A 13,960-nucleotide genomic window follows, 5' to 3' on the forward strand; every position below is an offset into this window, starting at 1 on the left:
TCGGAGATCTTTCGTGTTGCGACAGTGACCTCAGGATCCCTCTAGCCTTGAAACAGTGTTCTTGGGGTTTCCCTGGAGTTCCATCAAGGAAATCAAGGCTCCTTTCCTGTGTGATGTGCAACACGGCATTGCTCTGCACGCAGTGCAGGGGAATCGGGCCTCATCTCGTGGCGAGGGGGAAGTCTCATGGTTTTTCTCGAGTTGCGGCGGGAACCTGGGGTATATTCTCGAGATACCAAGGGGATGGCCCATCCACACACGTGTTTGTTCAGCGACGTCAGGACTCCTGCCTAGTTGCGAGGGACAACTCGGGATTCTCCTCGAGGCTTGGCAGGGCAATTGGGACGCCTGTCCAGCTGAGGCGGGAGACCAAGGGTCCCTTTCCACGTGGCACAGGAATCCTGGGACTCCTCTCAAGTTTCACAAGGAGTCAAGCATCGTCTCCTTTGGAGGCAGTGATCTCCGCGTCCCTCTGGAGTATTCAAAGGATGTGAGGCCTCCGGTCGCGATGAGGTGGGGAACTAGGTCTTTCTCTGTGGTCTCCACAGGGGATTCAGACATCCTTTCGACTTGGGAGATGCAAGACGAGCCTTCAATCAAGTCACTGCAGGGATATCCGGCCTTATTTCGAGTCACGGCATCGCGGTGTACATTCCACTTGAGGCCGCATACTCAGGGTCCCTCTCACATACCTAGAGCTGAGAGAAGCCTCCTCTTGAGGTGCCTGTGGTAAGTTGGCATTCCTCTGGGGTCGAAGCCAAGGACTAACCTCTCATCTCGAGTTGATTTTTGGTCCACGGAGCTCTTTCGTGTTGCTACAGTGACCTCAGGATCCCTCTAGCCTTGAAACAGTGTTCTTGGGGTTTCTCTGGAGTGCCATCAAGGAAATCAAGGCTCCTTTCCTGTGTGATGTGCAACACCGCATTGCTCTGCACGCAGTGCAGGGGAATCGGGCCTCATCTCGCGGCGAGGGGGAAGTCTCATGGTTTTTCTCGAGTTGCGGCGGGAACCTGGGGTATATTCTCAAGTTACGACAGGGATGGCCCTTCCACACACGTGTTTGTTCTGCGACATCAGGACTCCTGTCTAGTTGCTAGGGACAACTCGAGATTCTCCTCGAAGCTTGGCAGGGCAATTGGGACGCCTCTCCAGCTGAGGCGGGAGACCAAGGGTCCCTTTCCACGTGCCACAGGAATCCTGGGACTCCTATCAAGTTTCACGAGGAGTCAGGCATCGTCTCCTTGCAGGCACTGATCTCCGCGTCCCTCTGGAGTTTTCAAAGGATGTGAGGCCTCCGGTCGCGATGAGGTGGGGAACTAGGTCTTTCTCTGTGGTCTCCACAGGGGATTCAGACATCCTTTCGTCTTGGGAGATGCAAGGGGAGCCTGCATTCAAGTCACTGCAGGCATATCCGGCCTTATTTCGAGTCAGGGCATCGCACTGTCCATTCCACTTGAGGCCGCAAACTCAGGGTCCCTCTCACATACCTAGAGCTGAGAGAAGCCTCCTCTTGAGGTGCTTGTGGTAAGATGGTATTCCTCTGGAGTCGAAGCCAGGGATTAACCTCTCATCTCGAGTTGATTTTTGGTCCACGGAGATCATTCGTGTTGCTACAGTGACCTCAGGATCCCTCTAGCCTTGAAACAGTGTTCTTGGGGTTTCTCTGGAGTGCCATCAAGGAAATCAAGGCTCCTTTCCTGTGTGATGTGCAACACGGCATTGCTCTGCACGCAGTGCAGGGGAATCGGGCCTCATCTCGCGGCGAGGGGGAAGTCTCATGGTTTTTCTCGAGTTGCGGCGGGAACCTGGGGTATATTCTCGAGTTACGACGGGGATGGCCCTTCCACCCACGTGTTTGTTCAGCGACGTCAGGACTCCTGCCTAGTTGCGAGGGACAACTCGGGATTCTCCTCGAGGCTTGGCAGGGCAATTGGGACGCCTGTCCACCTGAGGCGGGAGACCAAGGGTCCCTTTCCACGTGCCACAGGAATCCTGGGACTCCTATCAAGTTTCACGAGGAGTCAGGCATCGTCTCCTTTGGAGGCACTGATCTCAGCGTCCCTCTGGAGTTTTCAAAGGATGTGAGGCCTCCGGTCGCGATGAGGTGGGGAACTAGGTCTTTCTCTGTGGTCTCCACAGGGGATTCAGACATCCTTTCGCCTTGGGAGATGCAAGACGAGCCTTCATTCAAGTCACTGCAGGGATATCCGCCCTTATTTCGAGTCAAGGCATCGCGGTCTTCATTCCACTTGAGGCCGCAAACTCAGGGTCCCTCTCACATACCAAGAGCTGAGAGAAGCCTCCTCTTGAGGTGCTTGTGGTAAGGTGGTATTCCTCTGGATTCGAAGCCAGGGATTAACCTCTCATCTCCAGTTGATTTTTGGTCCACGGAGCTCTTTCGTGTTGCTACAGTGTCCTCAGGATCCATCTAGCCTTGAAACAGTGTTCTTGGGGTTTCTCTGGAGTGCCATCAAGGAAATCAAGGCTCCTTTCCTGTGTGATGTGCAACACGGCATTGCTCTGCACGCAGTGCAGGGGAATCGGGCCTCATCTCGTGGCGAGGGGGAAGTCTCACGGTTTTTCTCGAGTTGCGGCGGGAACCTGGGGTATATTTTCGAGTTACGACGGGGATGGTCCTTCCACACACGTGTTTGTTCAGCGACGGCAGGACTCCTGCCTAGTTGCGAGGGACAACTCGGGATTCTCCTCGAGGCTTGGCAGGGCAATTGGGACGCCTCTCCAGCTGAGGCAGGAGAGCAAGGGTCCCTTTCCACGTGCCACAGGAATCCTGGGACTCCTATCAAGCTTCACGAGGAGTCAGGCATCGTCTCCTTTGGAGGCACTGATCTCAGCGTCCCTCTGGAGTTTTCAAAGGATGTGAGGCCTCTGGTCGCGATGAGGTGGGGAACTAGGTTTTTCTCTGTGGTCTTCACAGGGGATTCAGACATCCTTTCGACTTGGGAGATGCAAGACGAGCCTGCATTCAACTCACTGCAGGGATATCCGGCCTTATTTCCAGTCAGGGCATCGCGGTGTCCATTCCACTTGAGGCCGCATACTCAGGGTCCCTCTCACATACCTAGAGCTGAGAGAAGCCTCCTCTTGAGGTGCCTGTGGTAAGTTGGCATTCCTCTGGGGTCGAAGCCAAGGACTAACCTCTCATCTCGAGTTGATTTTTGGTCCACGGAGCTCTTTCGTGTTGCTACAGTGACCTCAGGATCCCTCTAGCCTTGAAACAGTGTTCTTGGGGTTTCTCTGGAGTGCCATCAAGGAAATCAAGGCTCCTTTCCTGTGTGATGTGCAACACCGCATTGCTCTGCACGCAGTGCAGGGGAATCGGGCCTCATCTCGCGGCGAGGGGGAAGTCTCATGGTTTTTCTCGAGTTGCGGCGGGAACCTGGGGTATATTCTCAAGTTACGACAGGGATGGCCCTTCCACACACGTGTTTGTTCTGCGACATCAGGACTCCTGCCTAGTTGCTAGGGACAACTCGAGATTCTCCTCGAAGCTTGGCAGGGCAATTAGGACGCCTCTCCAGCTGAGGCGGGAGACCAAGGGTCCCTTTCCACGTGCCACAGGAATCCTGGGACTCCTATCAAGTTTCACGAGGAGTCAGGCATCGTCTCCTTTGCAGGCACTGATCTCCGCCTCCCTCTGGAGTTTTCAAAGGATGTGAGGCCTCCGGTCGCGATGAGGTGGGGAACTAAGTCTTTCTCTGTGGTCTCCACAGGGGATTCAGACATCCTTTCGTCTTGGGAGATGCAAGGGGAGCCTGCATTCAAGTCACTGCAGGCATATCCGGCCTTATTTCGAGTCAGGGCATCGCAGTGTCCATTCCACTTGAGGCCGCAAACTCAGGGTCCCTCTCACATACCTAGAGCTGAGAGAAGCCTCCTCTTGAGGTGCTTGTGGTAAGATGGTATTCCTCTGGAGTCGAAGCCAGGGATTAACCTCTCATCTCGAGTTGATTTTTGGTCCACGGAGATCATTCGTGTTGCTACAGTGACCTCAGGATCCCTCTAGCCTTGAAACAGTGTTCTTGGGGTTTCTCTGGAGTGCCATCAAGGAAATCAAGGCTCCTTTCCTGTGTGATGTGCAACACGGCATTGCTCTGCACGCAGTGCAGGGGAATCGGGCCTCATCTCGCGGCGAGGGGGAAGTCTCTTGGTTTTTCTCGAGTTGCGGCGGGAACCTGGGGTATATTCTCGAGTTACGACGGGGATGGCCCTTCCACCCACGTGTTTGTTCAGCGACGTCAGGACTCCTGCCTAGTTGCGAGGGACAACTCGGGATTCTCCTCGAGGCTTGGCAGGGCAATTGGGACGCCTGTCCACCTGAGGCGGGAGACCAAGGGTCCCTTTCCACGTGCCACAGGAATCCTGGGACTCCTATCAAGTTTCACGAGGAGTCAGGCATCGTCTCCTTTGGAGGCACTGATCTCAGCGTCCCTCTGGAGTTTTCAAAGGATGTGAGGCCTCCGGTCGCGATGAGGTGGGGAACTAGGTCTTTCTCTGTGGTCTCCACAGGGGATTCAGACATCCTTTCGCCTTGGGAGATGCAAGACGAGCCTTCATTCAAGTCACTGCAGGGATATCAGGCCTTATTTCGAGTCAGGGCATCGCGGTGTCCATGCCACTTGAGGCCACAAACTCAGGGTCCCTCTCACATACCTAGAGCTGAGAGAAGCCTCCTCTTGAGGTGCTTGTGGTAAGGTGGTATTCCTCTGGAGTCGAAGCCAGGGACTAACCTCTCATCTCGAGTTGATTTGTGGTCCACGGAGCTCTTTTGTGTTGCTACAGTGACCTCAGGATCCCTCTAGCCTTGAAACAGTGTTCTTGGGGTTTCTCTGGAGTGCCATCAAGGAAATCAAGGCTCCTTTCCTGTGTGATGTGCAACAGGGCATTGCTCTGCACGCAGTGCAGGGGAATCGGGCCTCATCTCGCGGCGAGGGGGAAGTCTCTTTGTTTTTCTCGAGTTGCGGCGGGAACATGGGGTATATTCTCTAGTTACAACGGGGATGGCCCTTCCACACACGTGTTTGTTCAGCGACGTCAGGACTCCTGCCTAGTTGCGAGGGACAACTCGGGATTCTCCTCGAGGCTTGGCAGGGCAATTGGAACGCCTCTCCAGCTGAGGCGGGAGACCATGTGTCCCTTTCCACGTGCCACAGGAATCCTGGGACTCCTATCAAGTTTCACGAGGAGTCAGGCATCATCTTCTTTGGAGGCACTGATTTCCGCGTCCCTCTGGAGTTTTCAGAGGATGTGAGGCCTCCGGTCGCGATGATGTGGGGAACTAGGTCTTTCTCTGTGGTCTCCACAGGGGATTCAGACATCCTTTCATTTTGCGAGATGCAAGACGAGCCTGCATTCAAGTCACTGCAGGGATATCCGGCCTTATTTTGAGTCAGGGCATCGCGCTTGAATTCCACGTGAGGCCGCAAACTCAGGGTCCCTCTCACATACCTAGAGCTGAGAGAAGCCTCCTCTTGAGGTGCTTGTGGTAGGGTGCTATTCCTCTGGAGTCGAGGCCAGTGACTAACCTCTTATCTCGAGTTGATTTTTGGTCCACGGAGCTCTTTCGTGTTGCTACAGTGAACTTACGATCCCTCTAGCCTTGAAACAGTGTTCTTGGGCATTCTCTGGAGTGCCATCAAGGAAATCAAGGCTCCTTTCCTGTGTGATGTGCAACACGGTATTGCTCTGCACGCAGTGCAGGGGAATCGGGCCTCATCTCGCGGCGAGGGGGAAGTCTCATGGTTTTTCTCGAGTTGCGGCGGGAACCTGGGGTATATTCTCGAGTTACGACGGGGATGGCCCTTCCACACACCTGTTTGTTCAGCGACATCAGGACTCCTGCCTAGTTGCGAGGGACAACTCGGGATTCTCCTCGAGGCTTGGCAGGGCAATTGGGACGCCTCTCCAGCTGAGGCGGGAGACCAAGGCTCCCTTTCCACGTGCCACAGGAATCCTGGGACTCCTATCAAGTTTGACGAGGAGGCAGGCATAGTCTCCTTTTTAGGCACTCATCTCCGCGTCCCTCTGGAGTTTTCAAAGGATGTGAGGCCTCCGGTCGCGATGAGGTGGGGAACTAGGTCTTTCTCTGTGGTCTCCACAGGGGATTCAGACATCCTTTCGACTTGGGAGATGCAAGACGAGCCTGCATTCAAGTCACTGCAGGGATATTAGGCCTTATTTCGAGTCAGGGCATCGCGGTGTCCATTCCACTTTAGGCCGCATACTCAGGGTCCCTCTCACATACCTAGAGTTGAGAGAAGCCTCCTCTTGAGGTCCCTGTGGTAAGTTGGGATTCCTCTGGAGTCGAAGCCAAGGACTAACCTCTCATCTCGAGTTGATTTTTGGTCCACGGAGCTCTTTCGTGTTGCTACAGTGACCTCAGGATCCCTCTAGCCTTGAAACAGTGTTCTTGGGTTTTCTCTGGAGTGCCATCACGGAAATCAAGGCTCCTTTTCTGTATGATGTGCAACACGGATTTGCTCTGCACGCAGTGCAGGGGAATCGGGCCTCATCTCCCGGCGAGGGGGAAGTCTCATGGTTTTTCTCGAGTTGCAGCGGGAACCTGGGGTATATTAGCGAGTTACGACGGGGATGGCCCTTCCACACACGTGTTTGTTCAGCGACGTCAAGACTCCTGCCTAATTGCGAGGGACAACTCGGGATTCTCCTCGAGGCTTGGCAGGGCAATTGGGAAGCCTCTCCAGCTGAGGCGGGAGACAAAGTGTCCCTTTCCACGTTCCACAGGAATCCTGGAACTCCAATCAAGTTTGACCAGGAGTCAGGCATTGTCTCCTTTGGAGGCACTGATCTCCGCGTCCCTCTGGAGTTTTCAAAGGATGTGAGGCCTCCGGTCACGATGAGATGGGGAACTAGGTCTTTCTCTGTGGTCTCCACAGGGGATTCAGACATCCTTTCGTCTTGGGAGATGTAAGACGAGCCTGCATTCAAGTCACTGCAGGGATATCCGGCCTTATTTCGAGTCAGGGTATTGCGGTGTCCATTCCACTTGAGGCCGCAAACTCAGGGTCCCTCTCACATACCTAGAGCTGAGAGAAGCCTCCTCTTGAGGTGCTTGTGGTAAGGTGGTATTCCTCTGGAGTCGAAGCCAGGGCCTAACCTCTCATCTCGAGTTGATTTTTGGTCCATGGAGCTCTTTTGTGTTGCTACAGTGACCACAGGATCCCTCTAGCCTTGAAACAGTGTTCTTGGGCTTTCTCTGGAGTGCCATCAAGGTAATCAAGGTTCCTTTCCTGTGTGATGTGCAACACGGCATTGCTCTGCACGCAGTGCAGGGGAATCGGGCGTCATCTCGCGGCGAGGGGGAAGTCTCATGGTTTTTCTCGAGTTGCGGGGGAAACTGAGATATATTAGCGAGTTACGACGGGGATGGCCCTTCCACACACGTGTTTGTTCAGCGATGGCAGGACTCCTGCCTAGTTGCGAGGGACAACTCGGGATTCTCCTCGAGGCTTGGCAGGGCAATTGGGACGCCTCTCGAGCTGAGGCGGTAGACCAAGGGTCCCTTTCCACGTGCCACAGGAATCCTGGGACTCCTATCAAGTTTCACGAGGAGTCAGGCATCGTCTCCTTTGGAGGCACTGATCTCCGCGTCCCTCTGGAGTTTTCAAAGGATGTGAGGCCTCCGGTCTCCATGAGGTGGGTAACTAGGTCTTTCTCTATTGTCTCCACAGGTTATTCAGACATCCTTTCGTCTTGGGAGATGCAAGACGAGCCTGCATTCAAGTCACTGCAGGCATATCCGGCCTTATTTCGAGTCAGGGCATCGCGGTGTCCATTCCACTTGAGGCCGCAAACTCAGGGTCCCTCTCACATACCTAGAGCTGAGAGAAGCCTCCTCTTGAGGTGCTTGTGGTAAGGTGGTATTCCTCTGGAGTCGAAGCCAGGGACTAACCTCTCATCTCGAGTTGATTTCTGGACCACGGAGCTCTTTCGTGTTGCTACAGTGACCTCAGGATCCCTCTAGCCTTGAAACAGTGTTCTTGGGGTTTCACTGGAGTGCCATCAAGGAAATCAAGGCTCCTTTCCTGTGTGATGTGCAACACGGCATTGCTCTGCACGCAGTGCAGGGGAATCGGGCCACATCTCGCGGCGAGGGGGAAGTCTCATGGTTTTGCTCGAGTTGCGGCGGAAACCAGGGGTATATTGTCGAGTTATGACGGGGATGGCCCTTCCACACACGTGTTTGTTCAGCGACGTCAGGACTCCTGCCTAGTTGCGAGGGACAACTCGGGATTCTCCTCGAGGCTTGGCAGGGCAAGTGGGTTGCCTCTCCAGCTGAGGCAGGAGACCATGTGTCCCTTTCCACGTGCCACAGGAATCCTGGGACTCCTATCAAGTTTCACGAGGAGTCAGGCATCGTCTCCTTTGGAGGCACTGATCTCCGCGTCCCTCTGGAGTTTTCAAAGGATGTGAGGCCTCCGGTCGCGATGAGGTGGGGAACTAGGTCTTTCTCTGTGGTCTCCACAGGGTATTCAGACATCCTTTCGTCTTGGGAGATGCAAAACGAGCCTGCATTCAAGTCACTGCAGGGATATCCGGCCTTATTTCGCGTCAGGGCATCGCGGTGTCCATTCCACTTGAGGCCGCAAACTCAGGTTCCCTCTCACATACCTAGAGCTGAGAGAAGCCTCCTCTTGAGGTGCTTGTGGTAAGGTGGTATTCCTCTTGAGTCGAAGCCAGGTACTAACCTCTCATCTCGAGTTGATTTTTGGTCCACGGAGCTCTTTCGTGTTGCTACAGTGACCTCAGGATCCCTCTAGCCTTGAAACAGTGTTCTTGGGCTTTCTCTGGAGTGCCATCAAGGAAATCAAGGCTCCTTTCCTGTGTGATGTGCAACACGGCATTGCTCTGCACACAGTGCAGGGGAATCGGGCCTCATCTTGCGGCGAGGGGGAAGTCTCATGGTTTTTGTCGAGTTTCAGCGGGAATCTGGGGTATATTCTCGAGTTACGACGGGGATGGCCCTTCCACACACGTGTTTGTTCAGCGACGTCAGGACTTCTGCCTAGTTGCGAGGGACAACTCGGGTTTCTCCTCAAGGCTTGGCAGGGCAATTGGGACGCCTCACCAGGTGAGGCGGGAGACCAAGACTACCTTTCCACGTGCCACAGGAATCCTGGGACTCCTATAAAGTTTCACGAGGAGTCAGGCATCGTCTCCTTTGGAGGCACTGATCTCCGCGTCCCTCTGGAGTTTTCAAAGGATGTGAGGCTTCCGGTCGCGATGAGGTGGGGAACTAGGTCTGTCTCTGTGGTCTCCACAGGGGATTCAGACATCCTTTCCTCTTGGGAGATGCAAGACGAGCCTGCATTCAAGTCACTGCAGCGATATCCGGCCTTATTTCGAGTCAGGGCATCGCGGTGTCCATTCCACTTGAGGCCGCAAACTCAGGGTCCCTCTCACATACCTAGAGCTGAGAGAAGCCTCCTCTTGAGATGCTTGTGGTAAGGTGGTATTCCTCTGCAGTCGAAGCCAGTGACTATCCTCTCATCTCGAGTTGGTTTTTGGTCCACGGAGCTCTTTCATGTTGCTACAGTGACCTCAAGATCCCTCTAGCCTTGAAACAGTGTTCTTGGGGTTTCTGTGGAGTGCCATCAAGGAAATCAAGGCTCCTTTCCTGTGTAATGTGTAACACGGCATTGCTCTGCACGCAGTGCGGGGGAATCGGGACTCATCTGGCTTCGAGGGGGAAGTCTCATGGTTTTTCTCGACTTGCGGCGGGAACCTGGGGTATATTCTCGAGTTACGACAGGAATGGCCCTTCCACACACGTGTTTGTTCAGCGACGTAAGGACTCCTGCCTAGTTGCGAGGGACAACTCAGGATTCTCCTCGAGGCTTGGCAGGGCAATTGGGACGCCTCTCCAGCTGAGGTGGGAGACCAAGGGTCCCTTTCCACGTGCCACAGGAATCCTGGGACTCCTATCAAGTTTCACGAGGAGTCAGGCATCGTCTCCTTTGGAGGCACTGATCTCCGTGTCCCTCTGGAGTTTTCAAAGGATGTGAGGCGAGGAGGAGCCAAGATGGCGGAGGAGTAGGACGGGGAGACCACTTTCTCTCCTACAAATTCATCAAAAGAATAACTGAATGCAGAGCAAACCTCACAAAACAACTTCTGATCGCTAGCTGAGGTCATCAGGCGCCCAGAAAAGCAGACCATTGTCTTCGAAAGGAGGTAGGACAAAATATAAAGGATAAAAAGTGAGACAAAAGAGCTAAGGACGGAGACCCGTCCCGGGAAGGGAGTCTTAGGCGGCCTTGCTTGGGCTAGTGTCCGGGCCTGAGTGCCCTGAGGACAATCGGAGGGAGCTTCTGTGAGGTGCCAACTTGAACTGTGGGAGACCAAGGGGGAGAGAGTTGACCGGCCGGAACACACTGCCGGCCGTTCGCAGAACAAAGGGATGGAGAAAGTCCCAAGAAGAGGTCGCAGGCTGCGGACCCGCCCAGCCCCGCCGGAGGCAGGAGGCAGGGGGGAGGGGAAGGTCGCGGCGAGACACAGGGCGCAGGCACCCGACCGGCGCGGGCGGGGACTGGGGCTGGGGACGCGGAGGGCGGAAGGCGCGCGCACCCGACTGGCGCCAGCGGAAACTGAGACTGGGTCCGCGGAAGGGAGTGGGTGCGCCACACCTGGGGATAGTGCGCCCATCAAGCCCCTCGCTGCCTGGACCGCTCTGACGGGGAAGGCACAGAGAGCAGGCGCAGCTTTTCCTTCTGCGCTTTTGTGTAACACCCGAGGGCTGGAACCTAGCGCAGCGCGGGGCGCGCTCCATATAGAACAGCCGGGAGCCTGAGCAGCGGCAGACGGAGAAAGCACCGTCAGCCCCTCCCGGCAGCGCCAGCCCGCCCCCGCAGGGCCAGCCCCTCCCCGCAGCGTCAGCCCCGCCCCGCAGCGCCAGCCCCTCCCCGCAGCGTCAGCCCCTCCCAGCAGCGCAACGGAACTAGCTGACTGAATAAGAGTCCACCTCCGCCCGCCTGTGTCAGGGCGGAAATGAGGGTCTGAAGAGACCGGCAAACAGAAGCCAAATAAACAAAGGGAACCGCTTCAGAAGGGACTGGTGCAACAGATTAAAATCCCTCTAGAAAACACCGACTTCACTGGAAGGGCCCTGTAGATATCGAGAAGTGTAAGCTGGAACGAGGAGCTATCTGAAACTGAGCAGAACCCACACTGACCGCAGCAGCTCCAGAGAAACTCCTAGATATATTTTTACTTTTTTTTTCTAAGTAAGGAAAAAAAAAAATTTTTTTTTTCTTTTTCTATTTTTTCTTTTTTATTTTTTCTCTTTTATTTTCCTTTAAAATTCCCTATTACTCCCCCATTACTCCTTAACTTTCATTTACATAGATTTTTACGATTTTTTTAATTAGGGGAAAAAAAAATTTTTTTTTTCTTTCTTTCTTTCTTTTTTTTTTTTTTTTTGTTTTTTTTTTCATTTTTTCTTTTTCTTTTTTTCCTTTTTTCTTCTTTTTTTTCTTTCCGTTTTCTCTTTTATTTTCCATTTTTCTTTTTCTCTTATTTCTTTTAAAGTCCTCTAGTACTCCTCTACTACTCTTCATTTTCATTTTCACAACACTATAACCTTACCAAAAAAAAAGAGAAGCCCTATCTTTAAACCGAAGATTATTCTCTCCCAATCTTGACTCTCTGTTTTCTACCTCAGAACACCTCTATTTCCTCCTTTCCCCTTCTCTTCCCAATCCAATTCTGTGAATCCTTGTAGGTGTCTGAGATACGGAGAACACTCTGGGAACAGACAGCTGTGTAGATCTGTCTCTCTCCTCTTGAGTCCCCCTTTTTCTCCTCCTGCTCATCTCTATCTCCCTCCTCCCTTTTCTCCTGTTCATGTAACTCTGTGAACCTTTCTGGGTGTCCCTAACGGGGGAGAATCTTTTCGCCATTAACCTAGAAGTTTTATTATCAGTGCTGTATAGTTGGAGAAGTCCTGAGACTACAGGAAGAATAAAACTGAAATCCAGAGGCAGGAAACTTAAGCCCAAAACCTGAGAACACCAGAAAACTCCTGACTACATGGAACTTTAAGCAATAAGTGACCGTCCAAAAGCCTCCATACCTACACTGAAACCAACCACCACCCAAGAGCCAGTAAGTTTTAGAGCAAGACATACCACGCAAATTCTCCAGCAACACAGGAACATAGCCCCGAATGTCAACATACAGACTGCCCAAGGTGACACCTAACACATACACCCATCTCAAAACTCATTACTGGGCACTCCATTGCTCTCCAAAGAGAAGAAATCAAGTTCCACGCACCAGAACACTGACGCAAGCTTCCCTAACCGGGAAACCTTGACAAGCCAATCGTCTAACCCCACCCACGGGGTAAATCCTCCACAATAAAAAGGAACCACAGACCTCCAGAATACAGAAAGTCCACTCCAGACACAGCAATCTAAACAAGATGAAAAGGCAAAGAAATACCCAACAGGTAAAGGAACATGAAAAATGCCCACCAAGTCAAGCAAAAGAGGAGGAGATAGGGAATCTACCTGAAAAAGAATTTAGAATAATGATAATAAAAATGATCCAAAATCTTGAAGACAAAATGGAGTTACAGATAAATAGCCTGGAGACAAAGATTGAAAAGATACAAGAATTGTTTAATAAAGACCTAGAAGAAATAAAAAAGAGTCAATTAAAAATGAACAATGCAATGAATGAGATCAAAAACACTTTGGAGGGAACCAAGAGTAGAATAACGGAGGCAGAAGATAGGATAAGTGAGGTAGAAGATAAAATGGTGGAAATAAATGAAGCAGAGAGGAAAAAAGAAAAAAGGATCAAAAGAAATGAGGACAACCTCAGGGACCTCTGGGACACTGTGAAACGCCCCAACATTCGAATCATAGGAGTTCCAGAAGAAGAAGACAAAAAGAAAGGCCATGAGAAAATACTCGAGGAGATAATAGCTGAAAACTTCCCTAAAATGGGGAAGGAAATAGCCACTCATGTCCAAGAAACCCAGAGAGTCCCAAACAGGATAAACCCAAGGCGAAACACCCCAAGACACATAATAATCAAACTAACAAAGATCAAACACAAAGAACAAATATTAAAAGCAGCAAGGGAAAAACAACAAATAACACACAAAGGGATTCCCATAAGGATAACAGCTGACCTATCAATAGAAACCCTCCAGGCCAGAAGGGAATGGCAGGACGTCCTGAAAGTAATGAAAGAGAATAACCTACAACCTAGATTACTGTATCCAGCAAGGATCTCATTCGGATATGAAGGAGAACTCAAAAGCTTTACAGATAAGCAAAAGCTGAGACAATTCAGCACCACCAAACCAGCTCTTCAACAAATGCTAAAGGATCTTCTCTAGACAGGAAATGCAGAAAGGTTGTATAAACGTGAACCCAAAACAACAAAGTAAATGGCAACGGGACCACACCTATCAATAATTACCTTAAATGTAAATGGGTTGAATGCCCCAACCAAAAGACAAAGATTGGCTGAATGGATACAAAAACAAGACCCCCATATATGCTGTCTACAAGAGACCCACCTCAAAACAAGAGACACATACAGACTAAAAGTGAAGGGCTGGAAAAAAATATTTCATGCAAATGGAGACCAAAAGAAAGCAGGAGTCGCAATACTCATATCAGATAAAATAGACTTTCAAATAAAAGCTGTGAAAAGAGACAAAGAAGGACACTACATAATGATCAAAGGATCAATCCAAGAAGAAGATATAACAATTATAAATATATATGCACCCAACATAGGAGCACCGCAATATGTACGGCAAACACTAACGAGTATGAAAGAGGAAATTAATAGTAACACAATAATAGCGGGAGACTTTGATACCCCACTCACAACTATGGATAGATCAACTAAACAGAAAATTAACAAGGAGACACAAACTTTAAATGACACAATGGACCAGCTA

The sequence above is a fragment of the Cervus elaphus genome, chromosome 25 (genome assembly GCF_910594005.1).
Source record: "Cervus elaphus chromosome 25, mCerEla1.1, whole genome shotgun sequence".
Classification (NCBI taxonomy): domain Eukaryota; kingdom Metazoa; phylum Chordata; class Mammalia; order Artiodactyla; family Cervidae; genus Cervus; species Cervus elaphus.